This window comes from Chenopodium album, chromosome 3 (assembly GCF_948465745.1).
Source record: "Chenopodium album chromosome 3, dcCheAlbu1.1, whole genome shotgun sequence".
Taxonomy (NCBI): domain Eukaryota; kingdom Viridiplantae; phylum Streptophyta; class Magnoliopsida; order Caryophyllales; family Amaranthaceae; genus Chenopodium; species Chenopodium album.
In genome coordinates this window covers 3,119,932-3,137,615 of record NC_137836.1, presented here as the reverse complement: position 1 = coordinate 3,137,615, position 17,684 = coordinate 3,119,932, and positions in this window count along the sequence as shown.

The following is a 17,684-nucleotide window of genomic DNA, read 5'->3' as shown; positions in this document are numbered from 1 at the left end:
AAAAAAAAAAAAAAAAAAAAAAAAAAAAAAAAAGGAGTGACGGGTAGTTAAGCAAAAAATTAAAAAACATGGTAAAATCCCAAAATTAATCAAATAAAAAAGATAAAAGAGGGAAAACCTGATAAACAGAGGAGGTAAAAACAGAGTGAGAATGAGGAAGCAAATTAAAGTCACGAAACTGACGGCTAGGATCTTGAATGACAGTAGTAGCAGCAGCAATTGGACGGTTGTGATGATGATGAAGTTCATCAGTTGGAAGAATATCAGAAGGAATCCATAATTCTCCATCATCTAAATTTGCACCCAATCCCTCCATTTTATTCATTAAAATTAATTAAATTTTTATTAATCGAAATTAATTTAGCAAAATGCAAGGGAATGGTTGAGTTGAGCGGGAGTTGCTTTGATTGATTTCCACTCTTTAGAGAGAGAAAATGTAGAGAGAGAATGAGAGTGTAGAGTGAAATGGGTGTCAATTAAGGGGCTATTTATATGAAAATTTGGGGAAGAGAGGAGTGTTTATTTCATGTGAGTGGAGATCATATCATACTCACTCACTCACATGAGATATCCTTTATATGGGGGAGAAATTGAGAGAGGGGTAAAATAAATGGGCTCAATTTACTTATATTGATTTTGCGTCTCATAAATAATACCCCTTTGTTGCAACTAAAAAGAAATGAATGTAGTACTTGCTTTATTTGTTCTTAATCATATACCAATTACTAAGTATTTATGCTTGATGTAAATGGAATAAATGACATTAATGTCAAGTATTTGGAGAATAATTACCATCTTTTGTAATTACATGCAGGATATGTATGTAAAAGGTGTGTATGTGAGAGACTGGTTGTTGAATAAATTTAAGGATGTCACGTCTTTAATGGTATGGATATTAATGAAAATATATTTATTAATTACCAATAAGTTACATAAATTGCTTTCTTGTTAAGTCTTTTATCAGTTGTATACTTTTAGAAGAAAACACTTTCATCAGCATGCTGATTATCGTGTTTTCAGACAGTTATAAAAATATAACGAGTGTATTAATTACCTCTATATATGCAAATTAAAGCCATTAAATAATTTAGATTTTTCTCCTTTCTTTACGGTTTATAAAAACATTTGTTAGGATTGTTAGGTCGTTGCATGCATACGCGGGTAACATGGTGCCGACGGAGAGGACTAGGTGGAGAGAAAAGACTTAGCTTGGGTTTAATTGATGTAGGTTTTTTTCCCTTAACATGCATGATATCTCAGAGGTCATGATATGATGACAAGTGAAAACATATTCATCTATCAATAATGGTAATTTACTTAAATTGCTTTCCAATTAAATATTTTAGTGGTCTAATTTTGGAAGAAAACTCAATTCAGCATGTCGATTATCGTGTATTCAGATGATAATTACAAAAATGTAACGAATGTATTAATTATCTCAATTAATGTGAAATAATTTTAAAATAATTTTTCCTTTTTATGGTTTTGAAAAACTTTGTTAGGGTTGTTAGGAAGTTTCATGCATGCGCAGATGGCAGGGTGTTGGCGGAGGGGCCGAGGTGATGAGAATTGAACGTAATTATTATCCTTTTAAATTTTTTTTTAATATTGTATATTCAAAACATATTCATTATTAATCATAGACATTTTCATAAATCAATGTTTTGTTAAGTAAATCATCAATGAAATATTATGTTTTACTTTATTCAGATTATAATGAAAAGTTTAATAATTTTTTTCGCTTAAAACAATTACAGGATAGTGAGAATTGTATAAATCACCTTAGCTATTACTAAGGTGTAAAAACTTTGTTATTATTTAACTCAAATAAAATGATTCTAATGTTTCATCAAAATTTCCCTTATCAACTTCGACAATTGTTTGTTTTGGAAAGTGGATATTATTTAAAGATTGATATTTCGGGGAAAAAAAAATAGTTTGAATCATAAAGTCACAAATTCAGGGAAAATCAATCACCAATGCTACTGTTTTTCTTTTCTGTTTGTAACATTGTTGTTATCAATTCGCATGATGACTGTTATGGTCAATATCTATTCCATGAGTGAAAACATATTTTGTCAATTTCATATAAGGTAATGACTAAGCTAGTTTATTTTTTTTATAATATTACATAAAACACACAAAACTATCTTATAAGTATATATACTTTTGCAAGAGGAACAGAGGTAGAAGTTTCTACCCCTTTTGCAGGGATAAAATGATGACCTAAATATTCCACCTTATCAACTGCAAAATTGCACTTGCTTTCTTTGATGAACATAGAGTACTTTCTCATTAGCTCAAATACTGCTTCTAGATGTTGCCAATGCTCCATCTTGGACCTTCTATGCACCAAAATATCATCAAAAAATATTAATACACATTTTCTCAAAAGTGGTTTGAATACTTGATTCAACCATCCTTGGAAAGAAGCTGGAGAATCAGTTAAACCAAAAGGCATAACCAGAAATTCATAATGTCCAATGTGAGTCTTGAAAGTTGTTTTATGAACATCCTCCTTGTGCACTCTTAGTTGATGATATCCTGCCCTTAAATCCAACTTACTGAATACAATAGCACCCAACAAGCTCACCAATCAACTCTTCTACCATAGGAATTGGGAATTGGGAACTTGTCTTTAACTGTTCTTATATTCAATTCCCTGTAGGCAACACATAATCTCCACGTTCCATCCTTCTTTCCCACCAAAACTACTGGGGAGGCAAAGGGACTGCTGCTAATCTGAATAATACCTCTATCATGCATTTCTTGGACCAATAGCTCAATGATATCTCTCTATTTCAAAGGATATCTAAATAGCTTGATATTAACTGGTGATGAACCATGCTCAAGAGGGATTCTATGGTCAGATACTCCCCTGTTTGGAGGAAGATCAACAAGATCATCAAACACCACCTTGAACTTATCCCTAAGCACTAGCTGTAGGACTTTAGATACTCTAAACATAATTTCATTAATCATATTCATAAGCATCTAATAACCAAGATCATTGCATAACATATAAAGCTAGAACATATAATTGTACCTTTGAAGCGTGATTCCACGTGCGATTAAGCAAGAACAATGGGAGATAAATAACCACAAGCGTGATTTATCTACTTGGTCCACGGGCACATATTAAACCTCCACTTATGCTAGTTAGTCGTGATTGAACACTTCAATCAACGTTCTACGGAGAGGAGAGGAACGAACCAACCAAGATCTACTACCACGAACACCACGCCGCCAAATAGAGGGGTGAGAGAGAGGAGATGGTCGTGAGAGAGAGGGGGAGAGAGAGAGAGAGAGAGAGAGAGAGAGAGAGAGAGAGAGAGAGAGCTTAGGGTTTTTGAGAATTGGTTGCTTGTTTCACAATTTACTGACTTGTTAATTATGACTCAATGCAACCCTAGGCATGGATCTTATTTATAGATCATATCTTTAAATAAGAGTCCATGTCAAGCCCAAACACCTAACTCTAATCTAACTACTTTAGCCCAACCTCATTCATGGTAAGTCATATCCTCATGAGGCCCAATAATAATGGGCCCCTAGCTTGTTTAATCCAATACCTTTGGTGTATGACCTCACAGGATCCATTCTAGAGGTTCGGCTTTGAACTATTTGACTAGCCCAAAGATCATCTATCATATCTAGCAACAGACAACAACGACCCAAAAGAACGAACTAATTATCTCCATAATAATGATCCTTGATATATCTAATAATTGCAATTATCGAAGACATAATTCCTTTAATCTCCCACTTGTCTGAGACAAGTGCAATATTCAAATTCATTAAGTCAATGTGTGTCGATTTGATAATATGATTGCATCTCACACTACTAGAAAACAGGGAAATAGTGATGGACTGCTTCCGACGGACCCATTTTTCCGTCGGAAAAGTCGAAATCTCCGACAGATTTTTATTCCATCGGATATTGCCGATGAATTTAAGAATTCCGTCGGAAATTTCTGACGAAAAGTAATTCCGTCGAAATATATGTACTTTTCCGACATATTTTCCGTCAAAAAGTACCATTTTCGACAGAATAAAAATCCGTCGGAATATATATATATATTTTTAAAAAAAAAAAATCTCACAAAACCCTAACTCTTTCTTTTATTCCGCTTCTTATTTTCTCCATCCCCCTTCTCTTTCTCTTTCCGCTTCTCCTTCTTTCTCCTCTCTTCTTTTCCTCGTTCTCCTTCCCTCCTTCACCTCGTTTCTCTTTCCTCCTCCTATCCTTCTTCTCTGTTCTCCTTCACCTCGTTTTTCTCTTTCCTCCTCTCCTTCTTCTCATCTTTCTCTTCTCTCATCTTCCTGATCTTCTTTCCCCCCTCTTTCTATTTACCACACCGCCATCCACTACCACCGCCAACACTAACAACTAACCACCAGATCCCACCAAACCGTAGTGAACAACACCAACACAAACATCAATAGTGCAAAACGAAGGTTTTAAGGTCAAATAGTTTTCAAGGTCGAATTTGACCTTGTAAACCCAATTCCGAGGTTTTGTGTGGTCAAATTCAGGTATGTATCTATTTTTTTTCTTAATTTTGAATTTAGTTGTCCTTTTTTGGATTTTTTTTGAACATCTATGGTTGTGACTGTTGAAGGTTGGGTTTTGGGGATTTTTTAGAAAATTTATGGGGATTTTTTTTGATGTTTTGTGTTTTATTTTTTTTAATCGGAATTTCTGTGATATTTTGGTTAGGAATCGGTCAGATTTTGGTTTAGTTGGGTAGATCTGGGTTAGGGTTTGGGTTTGGGTTAGGTTGGTGGATCTGGGTTGGGGTTTGGGTTTGGGTTTGGGTTAGGTAGGTGGATTTGGGTTTGGGTTTGGTGGGTGGATCTGGGTTGGTTATGGGTTGTGGTGGTGGGTAGGTTATGGGTTGTGGTGGTGGAGGATCTAGGTTGGTTATGAATTGCGGTGGTTTTAGAAGGTGGCATAGGAGGGAAGGGGATACGGGTGGTGGCGAGGCAAACCCTTTTTTTGTTTTTTTTTTAAGAATTTTCTGACGAAATTTCCGTCGACAATTTCCGGCAGAAAACAATCTGGCGGAAACTTCCGACGGTCTTTGTCGTACCTGAAAATCTACTTCGACGAACTGATTTCCGTCGGAATAGTGTTTCCAACGGAAATTCTGTCGGAAAAGGCTGTTTTTCCGACAAATGGTATTGCGACAACCGATTCCGACGAAATTTCCGTCGGAAACGGGTTTTTCGACGGAAAACAGGGTGTTTCCGACGGAAAAATTCCGTCGTTATTTGCCTGTTTTCTTGTAGTGTCATGTCGTGATCATATTAATCTACAAATCTTTTCTTGAAATCTATTTTAGAATTACAAAAGAAATTATTACTATGTAATCAATTTGAGCATGGCCTTGTATTTTTTGAATTCTCCCTCTTCAGGGGGCCGAGACACATCCCTAATTAAATAGGTAGATTCAATCCAATCTTGTGGCAACCAAAGCTCCCACTCAACTTTTGAAGTAACCAGGAAACACCCTTTATTATCTCTAGTTACGGGTAGACGTTGGAGTGTGCACAGTTAGATCAATCATTGAATGGAATCAATGTTCCACTTATGTCAAAGGAATCCACAAATATATCCGGAAGCTTTATACTTGTACTCTAAAGTAGGTCTATAGTTCGATCATGCATCATTCATGCACATCCATGTGATTAACCGAGCATCACTACGCTCCTATAGCCAATGAAACTGCGTTATCCAATAAATCTTACATGCTAGTCCATTTATTGAAATTATTTATGTCCACTTTAATGATTTCAAACTAGGAACTTAAACGGTATATGAATTTAGTTCACCTGTGGGGTTTCATTTACCAGGTCATCAACCTGAGGAGCCCATCAATTAATAATTATTATGGACATTTTATTTAATATCAAAACCATGATTAAATATAATTCTGCAAGCTAATGTATTACTTATGTAATATGTTTTCTCAAAACATACACAACTTAAATTACATATATAACTTGCTTCAATCCAAGGACCTTAGTATGACTCTCATGCCTTAGTTAGGTTGATTGTGAAATATTTCCCTTATTATTCTTAGCTAATGTACCTAGACAAATACTGTAATGTTTCTAGTCATATTATATTGCTTGCTCATGTATTATATAACTGTCAAACTTTGTGAATGGTGTACATTGACAAATCGTGTAACAAATGGATGGAGTAGTAATTTGAACATGAATTAATTTAATTTAATATTCATAACATGGATTATCAATAAACTTGTTAAAAATTCTAGCATGCTTGTATATACAAATCATACAAACATATAATCTCAACTCAATCAAAATAGTGCAATGATCACAATTCCTAAGACAACAAGATATTAAATTTGAGCATAATATTAATAAATTGTAGGCTATTAGGAGTGCCACTTTGGCAAAAAATCACTTAATTTCAATTGTCATTCTAAAATAAACAAATATGAAGTTAGTTAGTTTTTGGCGGCAAAAAATTAACATCACTTTGAGCTTCAATAGCCCATATCTAAACTCTTTTCTTCAACTTTCTCAATTATAATCTGATTCTTCCTTATTCTACCATTTTCTTTAATTTTCTTCTCTCCAAATCTTTCACACTTCTGTCTTTATTTTGCAATTACATTAAACTTTTAGCATGGCAATTAGGAGGATTGAACGTCAGTTGAATTACAAGACATTTTAATGTCTTTGGGACATTAAATTGTTTCATGACTTTTTAGTCCCCAATCAATCTAATCTTCATCAACAATTGCGTAATCAAGAAGATAACTTTGACATTCCTGCCTATGATAGACAAACAAGAATGAGTTATTACTTTCGATTACACACTAGGATTCGACCGGACGGAGACTTTACAAGATTCTTGAAAGAAGAATGGCTTATTTTTGTAGAGGACAGACAATTGATTATTGTAAGCTAAGCTGGGTGAAATTTGAATGGTTGTGTTATGATTATTGCCTGATTTTGACAGTTCTGATTATCCGCCAAAGAGGCAGCGCACTATCAGGATGCCCGTGGAGGAACCCAAATCCGAAGCTACGGCAGCACCAGAACTTGAAGAAGAGGTATCCAGTAGTTCTTTAAAAAAAATTTGGACATTTTTTGTTGTATTATCTTATGAAGATTATCTTATATCAAGTTGAATATGTTGTAAGTGAATTATGTTGTTGTGATGTTGTGTTTATCAAATAGTTCTTTAATTTTTTTTGGTTGTATTATCTTATGAAGATTTTCTTATATTTTGTAGATCAATAATCAAGATGTTGCAGTTATCTTGGCTGGAGGAACTCTACTACCAATAGAGGAGAGTATGCAATTCTTTTCATATTGTCTTGAAAATATCCTAATAGTTGTTGTATCTAGTGAACCATCTGGCCTATCATTATATATCAGCTATGCATCTAGAGGCTCATCGAATTTGGTCAGTCATTTGGCTCCCTTTGCTCCCAATTTTGATGAGATATTGCTATATTGAGTTTGTTGTAAACGTGCTGAAATTTGATTAGTTCATATTGATTTTGTAAATCATGTTTTCATTTTGGTGTAATCTATTGAAAGCCTTGTGGATTAATCGTGATTTTCTGGACCTGGTTCCATTTTCTTGTTGATGTGATATTATTCTATCAAGTAACCTTTTTTCTGTTAATCATTTGAGTGCTGAAGGTTGTTTTTTGTAATGTGTTTTGGGAGTACTGCAGATTGAGGAGTTAGGTGATCTAATTGTCACGTGCCGACTACTTTTCCCTATTCACACACCGTGCGCCACCCGCTTACAGTTTGTCGTAAGACGAGTCAGACATTCTACGTTAGCACGCACTACTCCTTGTGCTCACCTAGCACAACCCTTTGTGCTGCTCAAATATGTTTTCTAGCACGACCCCTGAGTTGAACTAAGCACTCACCCTTGGTGCCTTAGTCCGAATTTACGACTAAGTGTCGTAGATAGTTGAGCATGCAAGCTATCGCCCCTGCTAGTATGCCCGATCACTCACTTGGCACCTTTGCGCCTTAGTTTTCCTCACACTCTCTAAGTGTTTGAAGGAAAGAGATTGAGTTGCAAGAGAACACAATTGCTTTTGGAATGCTTTTTGGTATTACTCTCAACTTAAATGTACAAATGAGCCTTGGAGCCTATTTATAGTGCTCCTCCCTACTTACAGGTTGCATCTAGAATATTCCTAACCTCCTTAAATGGAGGGTTCTAGACTACAAGCATCTAGAGAGTTCCAACCTCCTTAGGAACATACATCATGGAGGTTTCTACACACTTCCTACCTGGAATGCTAAGGACTACCCTAGAACATTCTAGAAACTTTACATACAAGTGTACATACATAGAAGCACCTAGAAGACTTCTAAGATGCACCAGACCTTCCTTGATTATTCTAGAGTTATCCACTCTAGAATAGTCTTCCAAAGAACCTTGTAGATAGTTCCGGAACTTTCTAGAAGCATCTCGCGTTTTCCGCACTACCTGCTCCAAAATTCATACTTCGGAACCTTATCTCGGAAAAACAACACTATTATGGTCTTCCTTGGCCCAAAATACGATGGACCCCCAAATTTGGGCCCATTTGGACTTCGTTTGAGTCCTCAAATGACCCATTATTGTGTTGCTGTCAAGTGGGTGTTCACTAGGATTTTACCACAGTTGCTAAATAAAGCTCTATAGGGGGAAGTGCTCAGCTGGGAACCAAGGGCAAGCCCCCTAGCCATGATTATGTCCTGTTGCTTAGTGACCTAAATGACGCCCATGGTTTGGCAAGGGAGATGACTCGTGACATAATACTTTGGAATTTGGTGAGTGTAGTTCCTGAAGGAATAGTTGTATTTTTCTCCTCATTTGACTATGAAGACAAGCTAAGGTCTATGAGGCATGGAGAACATATAGCATTAAAAGGTGTGCTAAAGGAATACAAGGATAGAGTTGATTTGCTAGCAATTAGAACCCTCAAAACATGTCAAAATGGTGTAGTAATTTTGGCTGTAGTTGGTGGTACTATATCAAAAGGCATCAATCTTAGTGTTGGAATGGGCAGATGTATAGTTGTGGTTGGCCTTCCTTACCATAATGAGTTGGTTAAGAAAATCAATCACATGGAAGGCGTTGGTGATGCAAGATTTAGCAAGCCGTTGCTGGTTTCAAACAATGACAGATACAACAGAGGAAATCTTCATGCTGGATTCGACATTATAAGACATTGCATTGAGAAGACCAAGAGTATTAAGATAATCATGCTGAAAGCTTTGAATCAGTCAATTGGTGAGTAGTACTAATAATTGACCGATAATTGGTTGCATGTTTTTCAATCTCTGCTTATTTTATGTTTACCAATATCCTCATTCATGTATATTCTAAACTTGCAGGCAGAGCAATTCCTCACATAAATGACTATGCTGCTATTTTGTTGGTTGATCCATGGTATGCATCTTACCCTTTAAAGCGAAGTTCTTCATACCCTGCTAACTACCTCACTTGATACAAGACTGCCTTATCTCTTCGACTTGCAACTATGGCAAAGCTCACAGTTGGCTACATCAGTTCTTAAGGCATAACAAGCAAAAAGTAGATTGATATTCAAATGTAGAAAGAATCATATCAGTCTCCAACTCAGCAAGGTGAGTGCAGCCTAGCCTATAATAGTAGTATTGTACTTAGTAGCTTGTATATTTGCTCACGAACCAATATACCAATCAGTGACTTAGATTAGTCTAGCCTATAATACAGACTAAAATTCTCCTCTCTTTCTCCTTTCTTTTGGTCTCTGAGCACAAGTTAGACTAACATAGTAGTATTGTACTTAATAGCTTGTATCTGTTCATGACTTGGTATATCAAATCTACCGTTCTGCATAATTCCTTGGTATAAAAATTGAAAGTCAAGGGTTAAGTTCTTCAAACCTTGTGACTTTTGAGTTATATATCGAACTCATACTTGTCACCTTGAAAACCCTTATCTGAAATTTTCGTTCCTGGTATGATTTCCCTTCGTCACTTAATCTAAACATGTTATAGCTGTACGTTGAACTTGTGTAGCCTCTATTCAAATATATCCAATGATACTGACCTTTACGTGGATTTATGTGAAACTATTGGCCAATATCAGAAATAATCTGTAAATTAATTTTGACATACACCTTGAAACAATTAACATCTGCCTCTAAATAGTAAAGGAATTAAGGAATTCCCTTAAAAGAAATCCCTTTGTACTGGTATTTCCCTTTCGCTACTAAAAGACATGTACAGACACCGCTTCTGATCAATTAAGGACTAAGATATTTGTTAGTTTAGATGAACTATTACGAGAGGGGGGTGAATGGTAGTAGGTTCTAATCGCGGAACTTAAGCGGAAATAAGCAATAAAAACATAAAGAAACTTAAAGCACACAGCAAGTTTTACGAGGAAACCATCCAGTGCCTAACTGGAAGTAAAACCTCGGCCCTATTGGGACTTATAAACAAATTCCACTATAATAGGAAACTCTCCTAGTACAACCTATTACACAGACCTTTGCTTCGCAAGTTCCTCCTAAGACACTTGCTAATTGATAAGAACCTATCCTATCAGACCTAAGACAAACTCAGGCACCTTTTTCGACCCAAGACACACTCAGGTTCCTTTCTCGACCTAAGACACACTCAGGTTCCTTTTTCCCACTTGCAACCCAAGACAGACTCGGGGTGACTGACTACCATTCGAATTTTAGAGAATTCAAACTCATACACTCAAACGTGAATTTAAGAGAATTCACAATCTCACCCCAAAACCAATTACAACTCAAAGACACACTCTAACACATAAATGGAAAGCTACACATGAAACCCGAAATCAAAATGATAAAGCTTAAACCTTTGGCAAACTTACTCTTAAGCACTAAGTGGTTTTCACGCTTAAAACTCTCATTTTGCTAAGCTGAAATACTTCTATATTTATAGGAGTTTCTCAGCTTCTCAAACTAAGGTTTTCGCAAACAAGATAGATCAAACAGAAATCTGATCTTATCTTCTTTAAAACCGAAACAAAACAGATTTAATTTCGTTTTTATGAAAACCAAGTTTTATCAAACTCGTTTTTGTTAAAAGATAGAATTTTTTGAAAAAGATAAAACCAAGTCAAAACAGATTTTATAAGATAAAATCAATTAAGTACTTTTTCATAAAACTTATAATTATCTTTTACGAATTAATTAGCTTGCCAAGCTCTATCTGATTTCTAATAAGTTCCATGCATATTTATCATTTATATGTTTACATAATCCTACAAAAACAAACTTATCTTTTACACAACTATAAGTTATGAAGTCCATCTTCTTCGGTTGATATCTCGATCTTTGCATTGATCCTTGGTTATTGAGGCTTGCCCCAGCATTACACCGGAACCAGGTCGTTACAACCCGTTTTGAAGTTCCTGTTGAGAAACTTCGGGAAGTTCCATTGCTGAACTCTTCTTCTGTCTTTTACTTGTCCTCATGGATCTTCTAAGGTTCCTTTGTCCCAGTTCCTACTTCAGCCCTCTATGCTTACTGAATCTGCCAACATCACAACACTAGAAAATCCTTATTAAAAGGAAGTTTGCTCAATTCTTGACATCATCATCAAAACCTCATAAGGGTCAACAATATTATTACAACAGACCAACAGTATTAGCTAGCTCTCAATAATATTGATTAACAATGCAAGTATATTTAGCTAACTCAGTGACATGTTGAACATCCGTTTACTCATCTGTTTTTGTCACTTTGTTATCATCTTCTCATCACTAATCAAAGCAAGGTCATATTAGGATACGCAATCATAAAACCAATAACTATGTTAGGGAGAGTATAGTTGGTCTTGATATCGTTCCATTTGGCTCTGTGCCTGTCCATTTCTACTTCAGAACGAAACGTGCTTTAAACTCCAAACCATGTCCTTAAGGTCTTCTAAGGACAAAATCAAACAATTAACTAATGCTTCTTGAAACGCAAGTAACCAAGCTTGAATCAACTATATAAAGCGGATTCTCACACAAGTTTTTAACACAGAACTCTAAATTTTATTAATCTCAATCACTCACAGTAAAAATAACCTTAAAAGCCAATCTAAAGAGTCCTAGATCTCATAAACAATTGAGCTCACAATAATCTTTTACAAACCAAAGGATAATATATCAACTAATTTATATCTCTAACAATATAAAAGTTTTAATTTACTAAACTAGATCTAATTGTGCAATAAATCAACAACTGATCTATAAATCGCCAATCCTAAGTTCAATTGTTTACTTTTCCCCGGGATATTTTACATTTTACAGTTCATTAAGAAATTACTTCATAATTTATCATATCTTTATATTATATATGTAGTATGGACGCTATAGCTATCTTAGTATAACAAGCTTAGCTATTTTTGAATGCGATTCCTACCATACATGAGCTTAGAACTATAGATTTATGTAGTCATCTTGAAGATATTAGGTCAATGTATCAACTGTTTAAGGTTATACATGAAATTGAGATCTGATAAGTCATAGTTAGAGTATGTTCTTTCATCTTATCTTATCTAATTTTATATTGTCATATTATATTTTAATACAGACAAAATATTATTAAGTCGTTACAAAATAAAGTCAAAGAACACAAGTTCATACAATTCAATTTAGTCAAATAAATTTGGACAAATAGATCCAAACAAAATCAAATAAGTATTTTTCTTAATTTCAGATACAATTTTGAATTATTTCAAGATAATTTTACATAAGTTAAGACAATATAGATTCAGACAAAATAATATAAGTCCAGACTGAATAATGTAAGTTTAGACTAAATAATGTAAATTAAATCGATTGTTCAAAAAAAAGTAAATTAAATCAGTAAGTCTTATATGTGACTAGCCACACGACGTGACCACATAAGTTTATAACAGTATTTATATATTTGTATGAGTAACCTTATTTATTCGTAAGAGTAACCTCAATAAGTAACCTCATTTGTTTGTTAGAGTAACTCCTATTATTTTGTTTAACTAATGAAAGAATAATTCTACTTGTTTAGTAGAGTAACCCTATTTTTTATGAAAATGTAAAGTGGTGGTGTGATATGAATTTGTAATTTGGAATGGCCTAAATATAAGCATGGCATGTATACTAATGGGGACAAAAGGAGCATTTGAAGAAGATGACAATCGTTTTGGACGTAAATTTTTTCCTAAACTTACGATAACACATCTCCTATTTCAAGTATCAATTAAGAATTTAAGATGATAACGAATGTGAAAGTTTAAACTGCACCCTTCTTGCCCTTTGCGCATATGAATGTCAATAATCATCCAAGAAGTATGCTTTATCCCCTATTTTAGTTAAACTCCCGTTATTTTTTTATCCAAACATCATGATTAACTCTCTATCAACGTATGTAAAATATTTGCGAGAAAAATGTTTGAATTGTATTGATAATCTCGGCAAACATTTATAGCCTACAAAACATTAAACAATATAAAATTTTACTATGGACAAACTTATCAGAACTTATGAGACGTTATCAAAAATTAATTTTGATTGTAATTTAAACTTAGATACCCCTAACCTATTAAATTTAACCAACCAGAAGTCCAGAACTTATATAAGGTGAACAAAACAGGACCTTAGAGTGTACTAAAGTTGGTAGAGGAAATGCCACACAAATGTTACCTACTTGCCATAAATGTATACTTCTTACTTTATAAATAAACTACTTTAATTAATTAAACAATTCGAAGTATATTGATTGATTAAGTCGATCTGTGTGAAGCATTAGTAGATAACCAACCCTCCTTTATTCCATGAAAAATACGTTTGTAGAATTTGTCAGTTTTCATTATATAATACATTAGGGTACTTGACAACATCAAACAACATATAGATCATGAATTTAATTGGATTTGATTTAATTTAATTATAATTGTGGAGTGTTTCTTTTGGGGTTCCTAGCCCCTTTAGGTGACCATATCGATGTCCAGGTGCCTGGTGGCCTTAATGATTTATTTCAGGGAATTTAAGTAAGGAAAACCGTTGTTGGATAAAGAAAATATGAATTATATTGATAAGTACCCCGTCCCTTAATGATAGTTCCTTATGGACAATTTTTACTGTAATTAATAAATATAAATCAAAGTGATAAAAGTATATTGGAAAGGTAAATTTACATTGGGTATGCAAAAAAGTTGAGAGAGAAAGTAATAAAAGTACATGACAAAACAAAAATTCACATGGGAAAGTTAAATTTGCACATATATTTTCGCAAATTAGAGAGAAGTTTGCTAAAAAAAATTACTCCGTAATATTAATGATACTTGAAAACAGCAAATGAGACTATCATTTTAGAACTTAAAATTGACCATAAGGGACTATCAATAAGGGATAGAGGGAGTATGTTAATTTATCATACATTCATGATACTTTGTTGATATTATAAGGGTTACTCGGTCAATGTTACATGATTACTTCATTAGTGTTTTACTCAGTCAATGTTATACGATTACTTCATTACTGTTTTACTCGGTCAGTGTTACAAGGGTTACTCGCTTAGTGTTATACAAGTAGAAATTACTTACTTTGTTGGTTTAAATCGGCCATATAACGGGTCAAATATTTAAAACTTATTGAATGAGTAAATTCAAACTATATCAAGTACTTCCTCTGTCCCTTTATTTTTTCCTAATTGTTATTTTTGGGATCACTTTGAAAACTTTGACCATAAATTACCGTTAATGTATAAAAGATACTATAGTCATGAGCGCTCTTATTAAGATTCGTCTCATTATATATTTTATTAATACCGCGTTTTTATAAATTTTTACGTGTATTGAATTAAAAAATAAATGTTTTAATTTTAATACACGTATTGGAGACCATACCTAGTCAAATAGGGCAAAAAAAAAATAGGGATAGAGGGATAAAAAAAAATCCTTTAAACCACTAGCCTAAATAAGCTTGTCATAACTCATAAGAGATAGCACTCCTTAATGACAAAAGGATTGGCTACATCGCCTACATGCATAGATACTAGGCTACTATATGTCTCTATCAATTGAAGATAAATCGACTTTTTCATGTCTAAAATATGAGTTACAAGTAATATTTTAAAGTGATTAACTTGTTCTCCTAAACTTTCATCCAATGTGATTACAAAAGTTGAACATTGAATCACAAATTTTACGTCATTTCAAGCTTTTTCTAGAAAGATATGGATTACGAGTACAACTTAGAAAAGAATAATGTACCTTTCAAAGACTAATTAGCAAGTGCAATAAAGTAACAAGAGTACCTCTCTTTCCGATTGCTTTGCAGAATATGACTTGAGCAAACAATTCGTGAATATCATGAAAAATCAACACGTCATCTCATCGAATGTATTAATCCACTTAATTTGCTAATTGTATCAATCTAGTATTAATCCACTTAATTTGCTAAATGTATATCAATCCCCTTATTTGCTACTTGTACTTGCTTATAATTGTTACACCAAGGTCTTAAATTCATTATGTCTAAATCACCACAATTTAAACTGAATCAAATTGATTGTAACATAACAATAGAAATCATAACATTGGCAATTGAAATTAGGAGACAATTAGAAATTTAGAATCCAACTCCCTATATTGAATCACAACCATTAAACGAAAACTTAACTAAATAGAATTAATAATATCAATCAATCCAACAAAAAAAATAAACTAAACAACATATTATTGAGATGGATAATAATATCATCATCCATGATAACAGTAGAAGCTTACATATTTTTGTAAAAAAGGCAAACCTCCAAAACACTTCACAAAAAAAGGAGGGCACTTTTTTCTCACAAAAATCAGTCAAATTTAGTAGCAAAAACAACACCTTCTTTGCTACACTCCATCATTCAAATCAATCCTACTAATTAAAACAATCTTCTCCTAATTAAAACCCTAATTAAACCCACATTAACCATAATCCAACCTCCTTAATCCCCAAAATTATTCACAATTTTTCCCCAAATTCTGTTTTTTTTTCTTCTTTTTCAGAAGAACATTATCATCTATACAAAATTTTTCCCTTTTTTCTTTTTTTTTTTTTCAACAAAAAAAAAAAAAATCAAGCAAAGAAATCAGCCATACTCTTCTTCTTATTAGGTGGAGCAATGGGACCCGCCGGCGATCGGAAAACCTTAGTAACGACGTCGTTTTTACACCAATGAAACGGCACCGTTTCATCCATCATTCCTCCTCTCACAGCAGCATTATAACAAACATCACAGAAAACAGAGGAAGACGAAGAAGACGCAGCATCATCACTGAAATTACCATAATACCCTCCACCTCCACCATACCCAAAACTCAAATCTTCATAAACATTCGAATTCAAATTCATCGACATCATATACTTCTCCCTTTCTCTCTCCACTTCTTGAATCAACCTCATCCGATTCACATACTCCAAATACTCATTCAAATTATAATTCCCCAGATTATTACTGATATTATTATAATTAAAATTATTATCTCTTCTCAGAAGAACAAAATCATTATTATTACCATTGATTGCAGGATGATTTTTGGGTTTACGCCTTCGTGTGCGACGAGAACGCTTCTGGACGACATAGAAAGAGGAATCGGGTTCATTCATGGCGCTCTCGAAATCGAATTTGTTCGTAACAGCATGACGACGACGATGATGATGGTGAAAATCGTTGAAATTAGGGCGTTGAAAATAGATTGTGATTTGATGGGGTGAAATCTGGAGTTTAGAACTTAAGATAGATTGAAAGGATTTGAAGGTGAGAGATGGGTTGATTGGGACAGTACCCACATCGATTTCTCTTTCTCCATCGAAGAATGTTACAGGAAACAGAGTAATTGTTGATGGATCTTCTGAGAGGAGATTGAGATTGGAATTGGTGGTCTCCATCATCTTGTTCTTCAAATCTTTTCTGGGTTTTTTTAGAGAGAGAAAGTGAGGGAAGAGGAGAGAGAAAGTGGGAAGGAGGGAGGTTGAAGAAGAAGAAGAAGGGGTTTATAATGGCGGTTTATATGGTGTGTTGTGTAAGGCGGTGTTGCCTTGGAGGCCAAGTACTTGGGTTTTTTTTTTAATTCTTTTATTTTTGGAGTTATTTTTTTGTAAAAAAATCAAGTACTCGTAAAAGTAAAATTTTAGGAGAAAAATTAAAAAAGAAAGAAAAGGGATTTATTACGGGATTATTTTTTAAAAATAAATTTGTTTTACCGGTTGGGTAAGTGGCACGTGTACACTGTTAGTTGCTTGGGGAAGGGTCTAAATCTCTGGAATATGTTTTTACAATATTAATAAATTTACAGCTGTGGTAATTTTTTTATTTTAAGATTTTATACAAGTATTGGGGAATATGATAAGGGAGTTCGTGGTAATTTCAGGTAAATTTTTAGGATGGTTCGAGGAAAAAGGGGAATTATTTGCAATTTTATTTCTGTTTTTGGTGAGGAAGTAATAAAGAGGAGTAAATGTCCCCTTTTTTTTTTTTTTTTTTTTTTTTTTTTTTTTTTTTTTTTGGTTTGAAAGAAGGGGAGTAAATGTCATTGTTGTTAGTTACACGGTGTAAATGAAACTTATAGGCTAAGTTTTAGAAATGAGGAGGAATGTTCTAAGAATGAACTTTGATTTTGATCAAACATAATATTGACTAGACTTG